General features: G+C 36.9%; 1 protein-coding gene across 6 annotated transcripts in view; it reads right to left on the bottom strand.

The window, feature by feature from the left end:
* Nucleotides 1-19,625, bottom strand: part of Kek5 (leucine-rich repeat, immunoglobulin-like domain-containing kekkon 5 protein) — a 338,741-nt gene that overhangs the window by 208,100 nt on the left and 111,016 nt on the right. The window contains exon 3 of one of the 6 annotated variants that reach the window (XM_074111635.1): nt 13,854-13,904. The exons of the other annotated variants lie outside the window; for them this stretch is intronic. The gene's annotated coding sequence lies outside the window, so the exon portion shown is untranslated. The remainder of the gene's footprint in view (nt 1-13,853; nt 13,905-19,625) is intronic. 6 annotated transcript variants of the gene reach the window in all.

Here is a 19,625-nt window from a genome sequence, read left to right on the forward strand (position 1 = left end):
AACACGCAACGTAAGATAATGATGTTTCATTAACTTTAAATTAGGCTGATCTTTATAATTTTTTGTAATTTTTTACTTAAATATCGCAGAACTTTGCAAGAAAGTTAACATACTTCAACCTCAGAATAGCAGGTAATTAATAATAATCAAGTTGATTATAGTTTAAAATTTTTCTAAATTCATTCATTTCAAATATTACTTTTACATAAATTATACACTCAAGTACGTCGAGTTAGATTCATTATAAACTTGATCAACTTCTCCTAACAAGTCTTCTTGAAAACCTTTTTGGTCCCTTTTTGCGACGTGGAGCTTTCTTCCTGGCTCTCCCGATTTCCCTATAAATTATCTCGTTAAAGACTTCCGGTTTGTTATGCGTCGTACATCTTGTAAAAAATTTATCTCTACTGATGCGTCGTTGCTGATAAGTGCAAATAGCATTAAATATGAAATATATGTATGTCTCCAGCCTCATTTATTAATATACATGTACAGCCAAAAAGAGGATTTTCAACATTCGGATTTCAGTTCAATTTTAAACCGAATTCTTTTTTCATTGTTCTCGTTTTGGAACATAAATGTCCTAATCTTAAGACTCTATATATATACGTCCCTGTTTGAAGAAACGTCGATATGTGAACTCCTCTGACATTTGACGTCTGACTGGATTTACGATTCGCCTTAAATTTCTTTCAGCCACGTCACATATAAGCAACCTGCGAGACAATCGTCTGACAACTAAAAAATCTCTATACAAACTTAGAACCCATTCGCTTTCCATGTATCTCACATATAACATGCATCGAGGCCATTCATATTTTTCCGGGAACGTGATAACTCACTTTGGGATCGTGTCGTTTTTAAATTCATTTGGTTCCCCGTGGACAGCCACGATCGACATTCTCAACGTGAAACATCGTTCCAATATCTTTAAAAGCGTCCACGATCCAGGGATGCCCTAAATTTCCATTTGTTTTTCATTATCACGCTCATTCTACGTTGAAAATTCAGGTTCCCGGCAATAATCGAATTATCGCTTTTTCGCCAGCCATTTGCGACCTCGAATGTTAATCGAATCTCGACTCTCGAGCTTCTGTCGCATGGCCTGAAGAAAATCGATGGAAAATATAGGAAGTTCGATGAACGGCTGGGAAAACGACCAAACGAACCAGGAAAGAAAGATGAAGGACAGGAGAAGGGGGAGAGAGAGAGAGAGAGAAAGAAAGAGAGAAAAGGAAGAAAGTGAAAAAATAAAAAATCGCGCGCATTAACCGAAACTTAGGGTAACCTAATTTGATTTGCCAAGAGTTTTTGTTGCTCGTAAAATCGTACGACAGAGTTTCGTGATCCATTGGCACTTAATTTCCGGCAATCTGTAGCTCGATTCGGTCTTTAACTTCCTGTATTTGTCGAGCTTTCAGCAGCCATTTTCTATCGCTTGAATACGCTGCCGCGAAGCGAAAATAGGATTTGCATTCTAGCTGGACGCGTCACGGCGGAACGCGTCAGTTGATTTTGCGGTCTGATATGTGATCCGTCGGTAAGGGACATAGTCACGCTTATGCTCTCTCTTTCTCTTTCACTCTCGCTATCATGCGTACACAGGATTTATACTTATCCTACTGGATAACAAAACTCCATCCGAGCAACGCATCAAAATTATAAATAATTATAAGTTAAATGATTATCACATTCGATGTAAAATTGTGAAATTGTTAGAAAAATTGTTAATATTTTATAGAATAACTAACAACTTTTAACGCTCCAGATAAAATCTAATAACTTTTAATGTTGCATATGTAATCCACATTATAGACTTATAAAGTCTGAATCGAACATGTAAATCGAATCTTTTATGCAATTCTTATCAAATCTCCCTTTGAATGCCAAATATAACCTGTAAAAGGCTTTTATACAATCATACGCAACTTATTTCCAACACAGCGATGCCAATAGAAAACATTTAATTATTCGAAATATAACGTGTAAAAGTTTAATTTCCAAATAACTCCTTTTAATTCCATTTTATTTGACCGCTATCGCAAACATTTGTCGCGAGATACACTACACGCCACTGGCAGTTGAGGGCTTTTGTACGAGATTTTCTCTCAAGCGAAGCGTGGAAAACGTCGAATACCGCGCGGCCCTTGGAATTACTCAATTCACGAGAATTACTGGTCGCCGTTGAACGAACTGTTAACGCACTAGTAGCTTTAAACGCGATAAATTGAACCGGCAATGTAGAAGAAAATTCTCACGATCCTTTTCCTCCTCTCTGTTTACGAGGTTCAAGTGTACACATTGTTCGTTCTGTTCGGAAAGGGAAAGCGACACTCGCTCGGCCCGCTGTTAGTCTAAATCTTGAGGAAATGGCACTTGATCCTTACCCTTCTTCGCAATACACGAGCACGAAGGGCCTCCTCTCCGAGTACATTCGTCGATACTTCCGATAGATATGGATGCAGTGTTTATCCGCCTGATCGGAACCAGTTCTCTCCCTAGCGTACGGTTGTGTACGTAATCCAATTGAAAATAGCGATACATTTTCTCGAGCAGACAAACGGAAAAACGGGGAAAGGGACTCGAACCGATGCAAATGTAAATAGTAATCGAGGATTAAAGGGTTGTGCAATATCCTGAAAGATTCCAAGATGTATCGCTATATTCCTGTTTTTTTTATTAATTTTTATAGCGAATTAATTGTGCTTCATTTTTATGATGCGTCAAAACTTCGTTATAATTTTTGATACAGTTTATATTTAATACACTAGAATTTTATATAAATGCTGGATTTTAATTGGATACTAATTGTACTGCGAGTAATAAAATTGTGCAATATTGAAGCTATTATATTTAATTATTATGGCACATTATAACATATCTAATGTACGTTTTTGTGTAATATAAAATAACTTCTGTTTTATTATGTCACATGTTTTATCTTTATTTCGAATCGAATTATTTATACCTTCCGAGCATTAATTTCGACCGTTAATTTCTGTCGCTGAATTATTTAAACTGTTATATTCATTATTTTTCGTTGTTTCATCACTATCTTTCAATTATTGATTTATTAATTTGTAAATACGGAAAAAGCTGTTGTTACAGAGTTGCGATTAATAATAAATAGCTTTAGTAGATTATTGTGTACCGGTACGATATTTTATGGCTGATTTTTAAATGCGCCATAAATTCTTATTCAAAGCGCGATCTCGATCAACTATGCAGTGAACAAGCAGTGACATGCAAATAGGAAATATTTTCCTTTTACGCGTTTTATTAGTGTGATCGTTTATTCCCTTTTTCACGTCTAGTCTGAGCATTCTGTATCATTTTACTAGTAACGAGCAGTCACGAAGTACGGTACAATGGAAATCCTGCATTAATTAATTAATTCAGAAATTTGTAATTAAAAGCAATGAGAAGTGATGGAATTGAAGGGAGATCGAAAGCAGCCATCGTATTTTATCGTTTCGCGTAATGTTATAGCGTGCATTATAAAACTCGTAACTACGTTTCGACGAACTAATTTTCGACGTACAAAACATCCGTATCTATAAACATATCACCACATAAATAAACGCTTTGTTATTTGCAATTTACGAAAAATATTTCAAAATAAATTCTTCTTTTTTAATTTAATTTTTAAGGCCGCATCATTAATTTCACTGACATTAAGCTATGTATATATCAGATTAAATTAAACAATTTAACATATTCCAAGATAAATTTAAAGACGTCCCAACATGCTTTAACATTTTTAATCGCTTCTTTGAGGTTGCTTAGTAATTTGGTATAAGTTTCTTTCGCGTTAGCATTTCCAGTAGGATAGGATGATGTTTATTATCCAGGCCTTCGTGTTTTGATAATGAACTTAGCTTTAACAGGAGTGGAAATAAAAATTTTCTAGTAAATCTCGTCTCAATCCTTGCGCTACTCTTCGCGTATACAAATTACTATATCTCTAAATATTCTACAAAGACGAAAAGGTCCAAAGAAAAATTCTTTTCTCCGTATTTAACCCAAATTGTCCCAAGCAAACTTCACTATCCTTGGAACCTCGTAATTCGAAATTTTATTTTAAGTTCATAAACTAATAAATTCAATATCCTCCTACATTTCGAACATCGATGCGAAACGCTATGTGGGATGAAGCAATGACAATATCAGTTGCGCGTTCGAACAATGTGCAAATTTCACATGCGATGGAATCGTGTTTTCTTTGGAAGGTTATTGGCCAAATCCGTGAATTGACAACGTTCGATGGGTTTATAGGCTAGCTGTTCGCGAGTTACAACGGCGCTTATCTGACCATCCAAATAGACGTAAAGTATCCGTGAGTAGGATTGATCCGCAATGAGAGTCATCGCAACCTGACGCGTGGATTTAATTATAGCGGAACTGCGAGCCCACCAGTATATCAGAGTTCTATCTCTGGTGCGCGCGTCAGAATTCCAAATGACTATAATATACGACGCGACTTTGCAGAGCTTCCATTATTAGCCGATGGCTGTTTGTGTAATATAATGAGAGAATTAATTGAGTTGTGTAATGCAATAACAGAATTAGAATTTTTGTATTAATATATTAATTAGTATGGTACAGATCAAATTATTGATGGATGTAAAGACAGTAATATAAGATATTTTTTTGAAAGATTTTTTATTTATCTTGTTAGAGTGTTACTTTTGTCACCAGATGCCTGTGACATCTTTAGAATACATACTTAACCAGTTGCTAATAAATTTTTTGCAAGTTAATTGTTTGTTTATCGCTTGTGTTACAGAGAAGAATCCTCTGTGCTTTTAGTGCATCCTAAATTTGTTTAAAAGGCGAATTTAGAAATTAGACTTAGAATCTAGAATTTGTCTTGGAAACAATCAAACAAAGAGCTACGTTTATTCGGAATAATGACCATAAAGATTCTAAAAGATGTTACCACAAACAGTAGACGATATTGTGCAGTGCACTAATATTAGAGCGCAAACATAACATTTTATCCTCGCAAAATTATCATAAATTCTCACCAACGAAAATCTACATGTTTTCGTTCTATCGAATAGGATATCCACCAAGTTGTTCAATGAAGGAGGGGACGAGTTTCGATAGCTTTTGTTCTTTGTTTCGATTCTATAGTGGTTTCAGGAATTTGTATTTTTCATGGACTCATTAAGATGTTCCGGTGATTTAACCTGACACACGAAGAGCTATCATCTGTCGCGTTTCAATTTCCGCTGGAAATTCGGAATCTCCGTTTCGAAATTTCATTTCTGTTTGAGAGAAGATAGACTAACATGGTAGATACATGGAATTGGGAGTCCCAGATTTGAAGTGGAATTAGTTTTATTTAATTATTACTGAAATTGGTTTTGGTACATGCCATAGCTTTAATAATAAATGTTCGTAGAGTAATATGCGGTTTTGAGTTTCCGGATTGCAGTTGGTTTAAAAGAGTTGAACTTTCGATTTAGTAAAACCATCTTAGCCGGATTTACTTTAGGGGATACAGGTGTACCATATGGTCGCTGTAAACCCGCTTACTGGATTCTTACCAGCTAATGCTTAGATCTGTGTGGTCCTTAAGACTGCGTAACCTCGAAGGAGATTCTTGGTCTTACTACACAGTGGCCAAAAAATAAAATCCTAACTTACAAATTTAAATAAGACGAGGAGTAATTGGCAAGTGTAATTTTGTATTATATTTTATATACAAGTAATACGTGAAAGAAGATATTTTCTGTATTAATATGTAAGATATTTGTAAGATTACGTGTAAGATATTTTCCAAACTACAAGGTATACAATCATTTTCTTGTTCACATTTAATATAATTGGTTTCAGACTACGTAATGTGATACGTGTGTTAATGTTTGAAAAATTAACCGACACATTTAGCTTCGGATTTCGCAACCTCTTTTTCCGGCATTCTATCTTCGCCGTCTAATGTTTTTGTAGCTTTATCGTATTTCATTATTTAGCATACATTTTCATTCGTTTCACGCTCTTGGGACCATTCACTCCGAAAATGCATCGAGTCACAATCTAAATTTAAATTTTCGAAAATTCTACTTTTATCAATACGTTTAACTGAATGCGTATTATTTCATGTAAAAGAAACAATTAAAATATTTCTTTTCAAAAATATAACGTGTTCTACGTTTTATCCGCGGGTTTTATGCGTTTTATAAAGTGTCTTATGAATTGCTTTCTACTTGAATCTATGGACATCGTATCTCGCGTTTTAATGAAAGAACACACGAGATATCCCAGGCAAAGCGTCGCATAGAGCGGACATAAGAGGATGCAAGAACACTGCAAGCAAATTGCATACAAAAACACTGTATCGCGAAATATCTCTCCGTAGGGTTTAACAAAATATATTCGTAAATTCGTAAATATGCAAAGAACACAGGCTTCTGACGTCAAACCTCGTAATTCATCTACATTACAATCTCGTATGTACACATCCTTTTAACCCTTTCACATCATGATCCTTACAAAGGACATACTCAGCTAAGTGCTGTTACTCGTTAATCCTTTATATACTACTTCTTCAAGCCCGTATTACGATGATTAATATCTATGTTTGGAAGGGAAGACTTTCCACGAAAACATTTCCATTAAAGGAATCCGCTCCGAGAAAAAGAAGAAGAACGAAGACACATGGCTTTCGATTCTTTTTCCAAACATTGGTCGCTGACGTGTCTTCTATCGGCGTACACAGTCAGAGGGGCTTAGAACTGGCAAGCGTGGCACGCAAACACTTGAAAATCTGCCAAAACACTGCAAGCACGATTTAATCACGCCGCGCCGTATGTCTGCCGGAATGCTTGGTAAGCTGGCGCGCTTTCGAGGGGTCTGCCAGAGTCGAATTGTTTATTTCCTACATAATTTAACGCAACCTCAAGGAGAGTCGTAGGAAGTAGCGTGGAAAGATCGCTCGCGCGCGTGCGACATCGTGTTGGAGCAAAGACACGACGAAAGGGAAGCATGGAGCCAACCAAGGTACGAAGTTACACCGGAAACGAGGAATTCGTTTCGTCGTCCGTGTTGCACCGTTGGCCAGAAAAAATGTACAAGGACTGAAGGAGGGTGACGGGGGTCTTTGCTTGGCCAGCAATTACGGAAAGCGACAGAACAGAATTTGTATGCACGCACGCGCATCGACCGCCTCTATTTGGCATTCCGCGCCATCGCGTATTTATGCGAGCCTTGGAGCGTTAAAGTGAATTGAAAATTTCACCGGGCCACCCTCTGCTACGCCGGCGAACGTGGTTTCCAATTTCCGTCGTTGCGGATTCCGCGCTCTTTCCTCCGTTCCGGTGTTCCCGCATGCAAGCGCACATTTAATCGACCCTGTTGCTCCGCGGCCTATCCTGTTCTGTGAAACGATTCATAGTTAAATCTTTCCGAGAACCGAATTTGCTTTCAATACCGAAGTGGAATATGATTTCGACTGCGAGCCTAATGGAATGTTGAATGAAAATTATATTTCGATGACGAAATATAGGTTCGCAGAATCTTGTTAACGTTCGTGTTATTATAATGAATGGTTCGCATAACTGGATCAAATTAGATCACTTTTGTGGCTAATTTTTTATTTAAATTTTTGAATAAATTCGTTCGAAAATCGAGTTAAACAATATGTTTATTATATGTGAGTATGTTCAATATCTTCAAGATATCCAAAATCTGAGTTCACATCTTTCGTGACTCGACTGAATGACTAATTAGTTACGATACTTATCTACATTATTTCTATTCCTATTTTGATACCATTGTGTAGTTGCATGCAAATGCGTAATTTAGGATTGAATTAAGGAACGTGCGTTTATTGGAAATGGCTGAGCCCCTGAACCAGTTTGGGAGTTCGCAAACAAGTGACCCTATTTTGTGAATGGTTTCAACAGTGGTTAGTCGCAATTAGTAGGTCAGAAGGTGGTCATGTATTTTAGAATTTGTGTTAATTGAACCGATCTGTTTCGTGTACGAATGAAACGTGATTACTGAATGAAATACGTTACAACTCTTGGAATCGGTGAGTGTAGTCAAGATTCGTTGACCTTTCCACTTAACCCAAAGAGTTAATTAAAGTTCAGGTTCGACACGTTTGTTGGCGATCAAATGTTGAGAAGGTCATAGATGATAATGGCGTTCGATGGCGTTTTATGTATCTCAACGAGTCTTTACAAATCAGTAAAAAAATTTTTTCATTATCGATCGATTCAGAGGAGAAGGAGATATACGTATTTTATAATTTCGAGAATCGATCGTAATTAAGAAAGGGAATCCCGAATAATCAATTTAATAACTTCTTACATTCAACTTCTGCACTTGATACCTGCGAACACGTAATAAACCACAGAGTTATCTTCCGAGAGCCACATAAATTCATAAATAATTTTACGCAAGTGGAAAGATACGGTGCAGGAGGAAGCGTTGCTGTTTTATCTGCGGTCGCATCTGCAAGGAGCAACGTTGCGTCGCGGAATCGAAGGGGAATACGAAATTAGTTCGGTATTTTACGTTTATATGCTGCGAAACAGAGCGCAAAAAGCGCAACTGCTGCGTTTTCCGCAATGCCGATTCAGATTCAAGGAGTCGTCTACCATAATTTAGCTGGTGTACTTCCACGTTTGCTTAACCAGCGATTGTACGATTACAGGGGTACAAAAGGGAAGAAGCAGAGTAGAGAACGAAAGGAAGCAGAAGGAATGGTAGCAACCACTACGGAGTAATAGAGTCGGAGAAATAGGAGCACGCGCTGACGAAATTTGCCATTTTTGTTTCTTTGTCTGGTTTCTACTTATACGGGATGTAGCAGGGTTTAACAATCAAACTTTGTCAACGTTTTTTACAAAAGGCGTTATATAAACATAGCTCATTTAAAACTGCATCGAAAGTATTTTTATTAAAAGCTTAAAGCTTTCTAGTAAGAATACAAAATATAAGGAGCACGATGCTTTGGTGCCCTCTGTCTATATAACATTTTTCATTTGATTATACCTATAGAATACACCCATAAAATTTATCCCTTAGATCATGGGGATTCTCGTACAAATCCTTTGGCGTAATCTTGTACGTGTGCTCACGTAGTGAAAGTTTCGTCATGATGTCGAGACAGAAAATAGGAACGTCAAAACATGGAGGTAACCAAGCTCCGTATTTCGGAGACTGGCAGTTCTTGGCAGAGCACATAAAGTAAGACAATCCCGTGAAACAATGAATAACAAATGGAAATTGAATCGCGGTTTCTACGTTAAATGCGTATCAGATTATCTTGTTGAGACTTATGAATTATTAATGTCGTCCTGTATCATAATACTCTGCAAAGCGTACGAAGAAAATTATTTTATCGACTTTACGGATTGCGACGTACGCGTCGCGTGAGAATTTAATGACACGATGAGATTAGAGCTCGGAGACGCGATGAGGATACCAGAGTCGACTGTGATGAATCAGTCTTCCGCGTTATGTAGTTTGTTGTTCGGAGCTTGATTTCGAGCTTTCGCAATTTATTTGGATTACGAATCGTTTTTAATTAAATTACTCTAACGAACGGGTGGTGAAAGGAGAAGCGAAGAATCTACGACTATTCTACTATTCTACTATGCATGCTGTTGTAGTCACAATATGTAGCTTCTGAATCGGAGTATCTCATTTTCGTTTCTTTTATCTTTGTACGAACTCATATAGCGATAACGATAGAAATATATCTTCTTAACTTTATACATCTTTTTACACTTTCTTGTCGTTATGTAGACGTTCGTGCCTATATTAAAGCGCAGACAAACTTACTTTAAGAAACAACCTAAATTGTGAAATGAAAATAATTCTTGGTAATCGATTAAACCATGTAGAAAATATATCCAAATCGTTTCACCTATTGCATAACTATAACTATTTTATTACAAGTCTAATCGAAACTTACCAGCGGGTTATATTTTTGTAAAAACTCAATGTTCCGAAACACGAACATGGTTTTTTCATTCGCGAAACATTTTTCAATCTCTGCCTGTTTCGAAGATAAAGAAATTCACCTTGGATGCTGGACACAGCTCTAATTGAAATTACACACGTCTATCGAGCAATTAGCTTCATTACACGCTTATCCAGTGCCGGCCAATTATTCCGTGGCGTTCTTCGACGATGGCGGCGCTTCTAAAAAGCACATTGTGGCAGTGGTGCAGCATGGTAGAGAGTCGACCCATTGTGCTCGCAACAACAGAAGTTACTAGTCTAGTAAGCTCTTTCGTCACGTGCGCCGGGGCCGGCCGTTCCCACGACCACAGCGACAATTGTAATTAATGATGCTAAATTAGATCCGAGCGAGTTCAACTTCTTTCGAAAGCCTCTTAATAGCCTAATACAACGACGACTATTGTCGCTGTGTGCATTTAAATCTATTATGTTCGTGTTGAAACGTTCATCCTTCTCGAAATTCTCATTTCATTATTCGAATTGTTCAATTAAATCAATAGTTGAAGATGCCATAGAGATCTTTGTACGAAGTATACAAAGAGGGTGAATCACAGGGAATCACGTTTCATACCAACACGGTTAAAACGTAGAGGAAAAGCGAGAAGATGATTCGTGCAGCGTATTATGCACAATAGACAAACAGAGAATTTGTCCGAGATATGAGAGCGCTGTAAATAAAAATTAATATCGTTTAGGAATTTATGTTATATTCTTAATTTTATTCTTTTAGGAATTTAAAGATGGAGCTACAAAATCTTAAATTACAGTTCATTAAAAGATGTTAAAGAAAGATTGCCCTTTGCTTAAATATCTTCCACATCATTAAATACAGTAATACATAAAAGCTTATGTGGAACATTACCTATCTGCTTCCAATGAACAAAATTTTTTCGAACTTCTCCATTTTGTTTGTTTCTCGCTATAATATTTCCACTCTCACTAAACATATAAATTTCTTGTTGAATACGAAAGCAGCTGTACTCCTTGTGATTATCAACTTCACTGTTTTATCACGAGACATAAAAATCTCTAACTAAAACGGATTAGTATTTGATTTTTTAATTAATAAAAACCCGGAGACAGTATCTTGTTTTAAATTCGAAATAGGAGTTACGAATGAGTTTAGTTTCTGACGAAAACTCGCATAGAATATAACACGTTATCATTAACGCAACCGGTACCACCTGGGTTACCAGTTATCCACGATGTTTAGCAAAAGCAAAACTTCCATTAAACAAATAAATGTGTTTTTTGAACAAATAACCAAGTGACGATATTTACAACAAGCAATATAGTAATTAATAGTGAAGTTAGCACAAGTTTCATGGTACTGATACACGTGTCGTAATCACTAAAAAATAAGAAAAAGAAAATAATTGGGAAAATTTGGCAAATGTATAAAGAACAAAGAATTCCAGACTTGTTTTTCAGTGTCGCATTTCAGGTCCAATTTTCTCCCTAGTTCTACTGGCTAAACTACAATCGATTTTTATCTACCTCCTACTTTACGTTTATAGTAGCATGCCGGAGACAATACCCTTCTTCTATTGGAAATACTTTCGCTCACTAAGAAACAAGAGTACAATTCGCAGCTAAACTCGAAAAATCTTTTCTCTATTTTCGTTTCTTTTTCATCAAAATTCTACATCCAATGAAAGCCGAATAATTATATTAGCCAGGATAAGAGAATCAAGTTACGCGGGTGTGCTTTTGTTATCTTGGGAAGTTTTCGTAGATATAGATCGGTGGCACGTAACCGTGCTCAATCCGTCACACTAAGACACACTAATAGACGGTCGGGTGTTCAATAAGCTTCTCGTTAACAATGCATTCGAATTCTCGGACGCGATTACTCGGCTGTAAGGCTCGTAAAAGGAAGCGTAAAACACGGGCACCGGAGAACGTGAGACCGATCCTCTTGAAACTTTCACGATTCCGCACGACGAACGACTGGAAAGAGAGCAAGGTAAGAAGAAAGGTTGCGAGGTGACGTTAACGGAGTGTTGTCATTCGTTCGGTGTACGGTGAAAACTTAACGTGTCTCAGACATGTTGAATAAGGCAAGGAAAAGGTAACGCGTTCCATCCAAAGAACTGCCCTCATCGATTTTTTTTCTGTCGACGAGGCAACTGCCGGAGTCGTGGCTGACCTGACGGAAAACGATTTTAGAAAGGGATCCAATTTGAACCAGATGAGAAGTGGTCTAGCTGCAAAGAGAAATGACTTGATGTTTGATATAACCTGTGAGTTTATCCTGACTACAGACTGGTGAGGAATTTTTGTGTAAAAATCGTGAACCTTGTGCTTTCTAATGCGAATGAAACGATATTTGATAAATACGAACGTGAAAATTGTTCGATGCGACGCTGTGATTGTCTCCTGATTAAAGATACGTTAAGGAATCTTTGCGTAAAAGTTGCTACTGATTTAAAAGATTTTAAAAGATTTTGTTGCTACTGATGTGGATGGAATGATATTTAGTAAACTGATAATATCTTTTATTTGTATACATATTTCTATGAGTCCTTTTAATATTTTATTTGAATTATTAAAAAACAAAAAGAAGGAAATGTCTTTGAGTCAGGAAGTTAGGTTCAAATATCGAAACGATTCACATTTCACAATAGCGATCCGATTTGCTCGTGTTTCGTAACCTATATCGGTTCGATGAATCAGTTTGCTAAAACAATTGAAGCGCAATTCATTTCTAGTACAAACTATAACCAATTAATTTGAGAACTAGATATTCGATCGAGCGTTACATTACACATGAGTGATTTTGATAAAAATGTTTCAACGTTCAAATTAAAACGTTTATCACAACTGTATGTTAGTATTATTTTTTAAAGTGAACTCTATAGATATTTAGTCCTGACTTCGTCTAATTCAATCGTACGTGGAAATCCAAAGAATAACGAGGAACGTTAATTAAACGAAACGGGGGTATCACTTTGTATAGGTCGCAAATCTCTTTAAGATCAATCGGCTATGATTTCGTGGTTGGAAACGGAAACACACGCTCTTGATGATGATATACCAGCGTGTACGGTTTTGATTATCCGTAGGACCGTCGTTAGCAATTTCCGTTACTGGTTGCCAGGATGGCGTCGAATAACCACGAAGTACGGATGCCAACGAGAGTTAAGCCGGTATTTCGTCTCACACGCGAATACGCTTCTACTCGAAATTCGATGCAGCATATTCAGAGGGAGAAAGAGAGGAAGAGGGTGAGAGGGATAGGTTATGCATCGGAATTGCCAAGAGCATATAACTGCGGAACTGTGGAAGACTGTGTAAACGCATTGGAAAAATTGCACTTAATCCCTTGATTGTGTCAGGTTTCAACGATGGGAGCTATTAGCAATGAGATACAATGTTCGGAGTCAATATGCATTGGTATATTCAAGATTATGTAAATAAATATATCAGATATCTATGGAACGTATACAAATATATAAGCACAATTTTGCTTAAATAGTAAATGATTTAGATACGAAAGATCGATTAGATACGATTACTTTTTATCTTATTGGCGTTTACACTTCGATAATATTGCTTTCTATATTTCTTCGTGAATTTTTGGTCGTTTCATTTAATACGTAAAAACACCTGTATCAAGAATTTTTATTATAAAACGCTATTTTATATTCCTCAGATATATAATTAGATAGGATAATTATTTCTAATTGAATTTTCTTTTATCTTTCGTGTTGAACTCAATTCTTATGCACACCTTGTATGTAAGTTTCTAATGTACACGATACAGCTTCCTAAAGGTACATATACATAGTATGTAGTAGCTTTGCACACAACTAAAGAGTTAATGCTTTGACCCCATTATCCTAGTATAGTGAGATATAGATAGTCATTACCTGTTAAATTGCTTCTGCGAAGAATTAAGTAGTACCATATACCATTGTCACCTGGTTAAGAGTTGACTTTATTAATCCATAATACTAACTTAGCGTTACTATAGTAGTAACATTACAGAAGGTTTCTTATATACAATTTTTTTATTGGAAGTTTCGGAGTGTATACGCTATACCACTCCGAAAAATTAGGACTAAAAGGATTTAGTTCTAGTATACTCTTCCGTCTTATTTACCATTTAATCGCGTTTTTCTATCGTTAAAAATAGTTTTTAAATACGAGAAACATATTTTCTACTTGTTAAAATGATAACGAGATTACTACATAAAAATTCGGGAACTATAGCAAAGTTAATGCTTCGTATATCTTTTTTAAAAATAATAAAAAAGCTTGGACGGAGAAGACAAAAGTAAAGATTGTTAATAAATTCGAATAATCTGGAAACGATAAACGCGAAAATGTGCACGAAGACGATACCAGTTTTGAAGTACTGGTGGATAGGTAAGTTCAAAGAAAATAAGCCACGCTTCGACAAATAATAACGAGGTCCTTTTGGAAAACGCACTGCTGCCAGGGGATACGAAATATCAGAAAACATGGGGTTCGTGTAACGATACTCTCGCATAACAAAAGCATTGTTATGCACTATGTATTATAGCATTATGAAGCACATGCACCGATGCACGATCTCCTTCTCCGGGATCATTGTTTCGTGTAACGATGTTGTTGCGTGATGCAACCCACGATGATTGTGAGACGAATCTCCAATATCAATCGTCGACCAATTGGACCGTTATATTCTTTTTCTGTTCACTCGTCAGTTTTTTCTCGAAAGACTAAACCTTCGAGCAATTGATCAGAAAAGTAAAATCTTCGCGTTAATTCTGTTTGATGCAAAACAAGGAATGAGAATAAACATCAAAGGAAATATCATTTAACGTTAACTTTTAACTACAGAAATTCGTATTTTCTCTTAACCACCGTAATCCTCCAGAATACCTGGCATATCGTTCCTTAAAAAAAAAGAGAAACAGATCTTTCGAATTTAAAGTTTGAAGTCTAAAAACAGGATAATAATAAATCACACATAGAAAAGCGCTTAAAGATTAACAAAAGTATAAAGATTATATTATTCATTGAAAAACGAAATCAAAGTCAGCCGACGTAACAACACGTTGCAAATTTTCAAACACGTTCTATACATTTCGATACAAATGGGTTAAACGCGATGTGTTAAACAAACGAAGGAAACGGAATTCGAAGTTCTCCTGATGGCCACTTAAAGTTACGATTGCCGGAACGTAACAAGTCACGCATTCCGTCCATCGCGCAATAAAAACTTGTCATTGGCCGCGGAATTTTCGCGTCTACGGTGTGCGCCGTCTCACGTTCCACGGAACCGTTGGAACTCGAGGTGCAGGAAAAAAAGCCCGGAACCTGTTGGAAACGAGGAGGGAATATGGCCGCGAGCTGGCATTTCCCACTCGTCGATGCACAATGAGACGCGAAAATACCGGGCGATCCACGAAGCAAGATGCATCTTCACAAAAAACGGATCGGAGTTCGTGAGCGTCGCGCAATTTTTCTATCAGCACTCGTGCGCACGCTCCGGCAGGCCGACCACGGGTCAAGGAATTCCGGCTGCGTCGTGATCCAATTTTCTTCGAGAATTCCGTCGACTCAATGTCGGATAATCCGTCGAACCGAATGGATCCGAAAATGTTCGATGTAGAATCGATACTGTGCAAGTTTTATTCTCCGCGCGTCTTATATGCGCATAAAGGGCATGGAAGTACGTTGGAAGAATCGGATAGAAGATTCTTTATTTAAATGTACGTCAAAAGCGTAGAATAAAGATTTTTGTTTGGAGTTTCATTTTATAGAAACTTCGTTTTCAGAGATGAAAGCTACTGATAAAATAAACTCCTGTCATTACCAATCTAATTATGTCACGTTGTAAATCTGTATAACGCATATGATATACTCGTAAAATGTGTCAAATTCAAATACATTCATGAGCCTGTTTATGTATATAAGCGTTTATACAAAATTGCTTCTCTCTGATTTTTCTTTTTCGGTCACAACACTTTCGATTTATTTTTATACAGATACCTCTTGCGCAATACTTCTGGTTATACTTCGCATAAATGTTCACAAAAGAGGGAACCGTTATACCTCAAGGATGTTTCAGATCGAATGATTACGCTCTTCTCTCGAAAGATGTAAAATTCGCTGTTTTACGAAGAGCCGTGATTAGAGGGAGGAGAGTCGAGTTCATTCCGTTCCGAGTTTTTATGGATCTGAGCTACCTTCAGCAGAGAAGATGTGTCTTTCTAGAGTGCATTACACCGGTAGTGATATCGTAAATCGTGTTCGCGAGAACCTGCCTCCGTCGCTAGAAAAATTCTGTATCTATCAAAATTTGTAGCCCGGGGAAAGGTCGTTTTGTTTCGCCCGTTAATTTTACGCGACGTCCTTGCTTTCGCCTGAAGGAGAGTGGAAATTTTTCCACGAAAAATCACAAATAATCGTAATCGGAAAACTCGTTTTTTCTTCGCACCGAATATTCATCTCTCAATTCAGCAACATCGATGATGTCACGCGACGTCTGAAATATGAATTCCAGTGCAGCACCCTGTTTCCCAGGTTTTTCAGCGTGAAAATCCATAAATCATCGGAACGTACACAGACAAGAAAAATATGGTTCGGCATGAACACGAGGAGAGGATAAAGTTGGTCATAAAATTATAGACCGATTAGTTTGACGTAAAGTTGGCCTTAACCAACAAAGTTTCGATTAGTTCGACCTGACAGCGCGCGACGAGGTGTGGTTACATCTGGAATATCGCGTCTGGCTTACCGCCAGATTAGCGCACCGATTATCCACATCCAAAACCCTTCTACTATCGAAGCTTCAGATGCCAGTGGGTCACAAACATTAACCAGTCGACCCGATTACTCTGCTATCCGTTTTGTTATTTAATTTCACATTTTAAACTCTCCGACCGTTCGAACCACTGATCTCGCTCTCTCTCTCTCTCTCTCTCTCTCTTTTCCGCTCTTTTTTAGTCGTCGCTTTTTTGTCTCTTGTGTAATTCCGAGTAATTCGTCGAACGACATTTCATCGGACAATACCGTGCCGTGTGTGAGAAACGCTGGTTATATTTAATAAACGCTATCCGTTTTGCAAAGAAACACGGGCTGAATCACGTAAGTGGGACGAGTAACCTTGTATTCAAAGGTGTATTCTTGCTGGCAATTCGAGGTAGAAAATTACTCTTATTCTACTCGTACGAGTTTGACGTGGAATATCGATGAAATGTGACATTCGTGTACGTTTGTTTCGTTTTGTAGAAACGGAAATATTATTAGAGTTTGTAAAGAGAATGGACTTCGTGTTCGGTATTTTTATGACCCTTTTGGATTTTGAAAGTGATTTTCTATAAAGAAATCGTGTATAATAATCGTGTATAAATCGAATCTGAATTTATATAGAAAAAATTGAATTAAATAAAAGCTTAAGGCAGCGCCAGAGATTCAACGACTTCTTCCATCGATATTTTCAATCGGAATATCACCCCATTTATTTCCGACAATTTATGTACCGAAAGTATGATAATCAATCGTTCGACATCCATGATCCTCGATTTCTCGTTTACACTTTAAATTGATCATTACGGCACGTAACTTTTCAAAACCTTCGGCGTACTGAACAAAATCGAGTCGAATGAATCTTATCAATAGTAAAGAATTACCTGCCGCGTTTGATCGATTGAGTCAAGAAGAAAATATTCATAAAATGGGACTTCGGAGAAGTTATTGGCAATATCAAATTAAAATATTGTGTATATTTGACACCTTTATTTTTCTCTGTCGTATTTTCTTAATAACTTTTCTAAGAATTTACATTACTCGAACAGGCATAAAATTATTCGTGCATTCAACCACGTGTCAAATAAATTTCAGACAGTCATTTAAAGGTACGAAACGAATTTAATCTTCCAATAATATATGTTTGATACCATCAATTGAATGAGAGGTATTACGGCGATCTATTTGTATCGGACATATTGTATAGCCAATAGTAGCAATGCTAATGCACTCGATTATCCGAATTAATTAATGCCCCCAAAATCAGATAATTGGACGATAGATACACGATTACATTTTAAACAGTGTTTTCGTATTTCAATCTACCTTTCCAATATTTTTCTACCATTATACTGTACATTTTCCTGAAATTAATATTTTGTCGAAATACTCTTTTTTATGTTCCGTGAATGAAATTATAAAAAGATCGGAACGGAAAATTGGCGATATTCCAGCGTATTTGTGACACAAAATATCATCGAATAATATAATAGCTTATCCTTCATACGAATTATCGTCCAAATAATGCAATCGATCCACGGACAATAGAAAACTCGAATAATCGATATTTCTTATTAATGCTCCATCGTAGCAACTAAGCAATCCTAATTTTTACTACTTGATCTTGCGAAATTTCCTATTACACACTATTTTCCGATCTATCATATTTATGAATTGCATAACAGCGCTGATCAAATTCCACCGAGGTATGTTTCATTTATAAGAATCGACGTAACCAAAAAAGCAAGAAAGAACAATAACGAGCTTAATATTCATAACGTTGATTGACAATGTACTCGATATTGCAGCTATTTTCCTGTATTCCTTGTATCATAGAAACATTTTGTTTTACTCGACAACATTTACAAAATGAAGTTGCACAAATAAGCAGTGCATCCTCGCGTCATTAACTCTACATTTCGTACTTGAAGTGTTAAAGACGAACGACTATGGTCCACTGTAACCTCGAAGAAGTTAAACAAGCAACGCGTTACAGAGCGGACGGAGCATCGTGAAGTGTCGAAAACCGTAACGGTTGCGTATAATCGAGCATCGAACCTTCGTCCCTATTCAAACATGCATCGTTTGCATTTTACTCTCGCGACACGACGGTTCTTCGTTAACAGACTATGTTATCCCGATCGATGGCATCGTTAAACACTGCACGCAGGTTAAACATGCAACAGTATGAAATCGGGATTACGTTGCTTTCGCAGGAAGCGCATACTCCAGAATCGCGTAGTAATACCCTGGCCTGAACGATTAGAGCTTACGAGCTTGCGCTGCTCTCTCGTGTCTCTCTTCCAACTTCTTGCCCCACCTCTCTCTCCGACTTTCCTCTTCAGATGTACCTGTCTCCCGCTCTTTTGCGTAGCCTTGTCGGAATATATATATATATATATATCGTGAATTCATAAGCATCAAATTCACGCCGCCTTTAAAACGGAGTACGATCTCCCTTTGTGCCGGTTTTCGTAATGTCGTGCTCGAAAATGGGAGATACAGGTTAACATTTTAATAGAGAGAGAAAGAGAGAAAGGGAAACAATTTGTAGTTGGAACGTAGTTATGGAAATTGTTTGCTTATTAGCCAATTGTTTTTGGAAATTAATTTGAATTATTTGTTGTAGCCTGTTTCTGCTAAGATATTCCCTAAATTTAGCATAAATAACATTTGATATACGAAATGTCCTATGAAGTATAGTACCATTGAGTAACATGTGCTCTTTCATAAAAGAATAAAATAATAAAAAATGAAGAGTAATATTCCTTAAATAACAAATTTTATATGTGTTTATAACAGCATTGATGATATTTAAGGTGTCTTACAAAGTATGTATAATGCTATCAGGTAGACTGTGATTTTTCATGAGAAATCAGATGTATCAGCATATTTCCATTTCG

This window comes from Bombus fervidus, chromosome 1 (genome assembly GCF_041682495.2).
Source record: "Bombus fervidus isolate BK054 chromosome 1, iyBomFerv1, whole genome shotgun sequence".
In the NCBI taxonomy this organism is placed as follows: domain Eukaryota; kingdom Metazoa; phylum Arthropoda; class Insecta; order Hymenoptera; family Apidae; genus Bombus; species Bombus fervidus.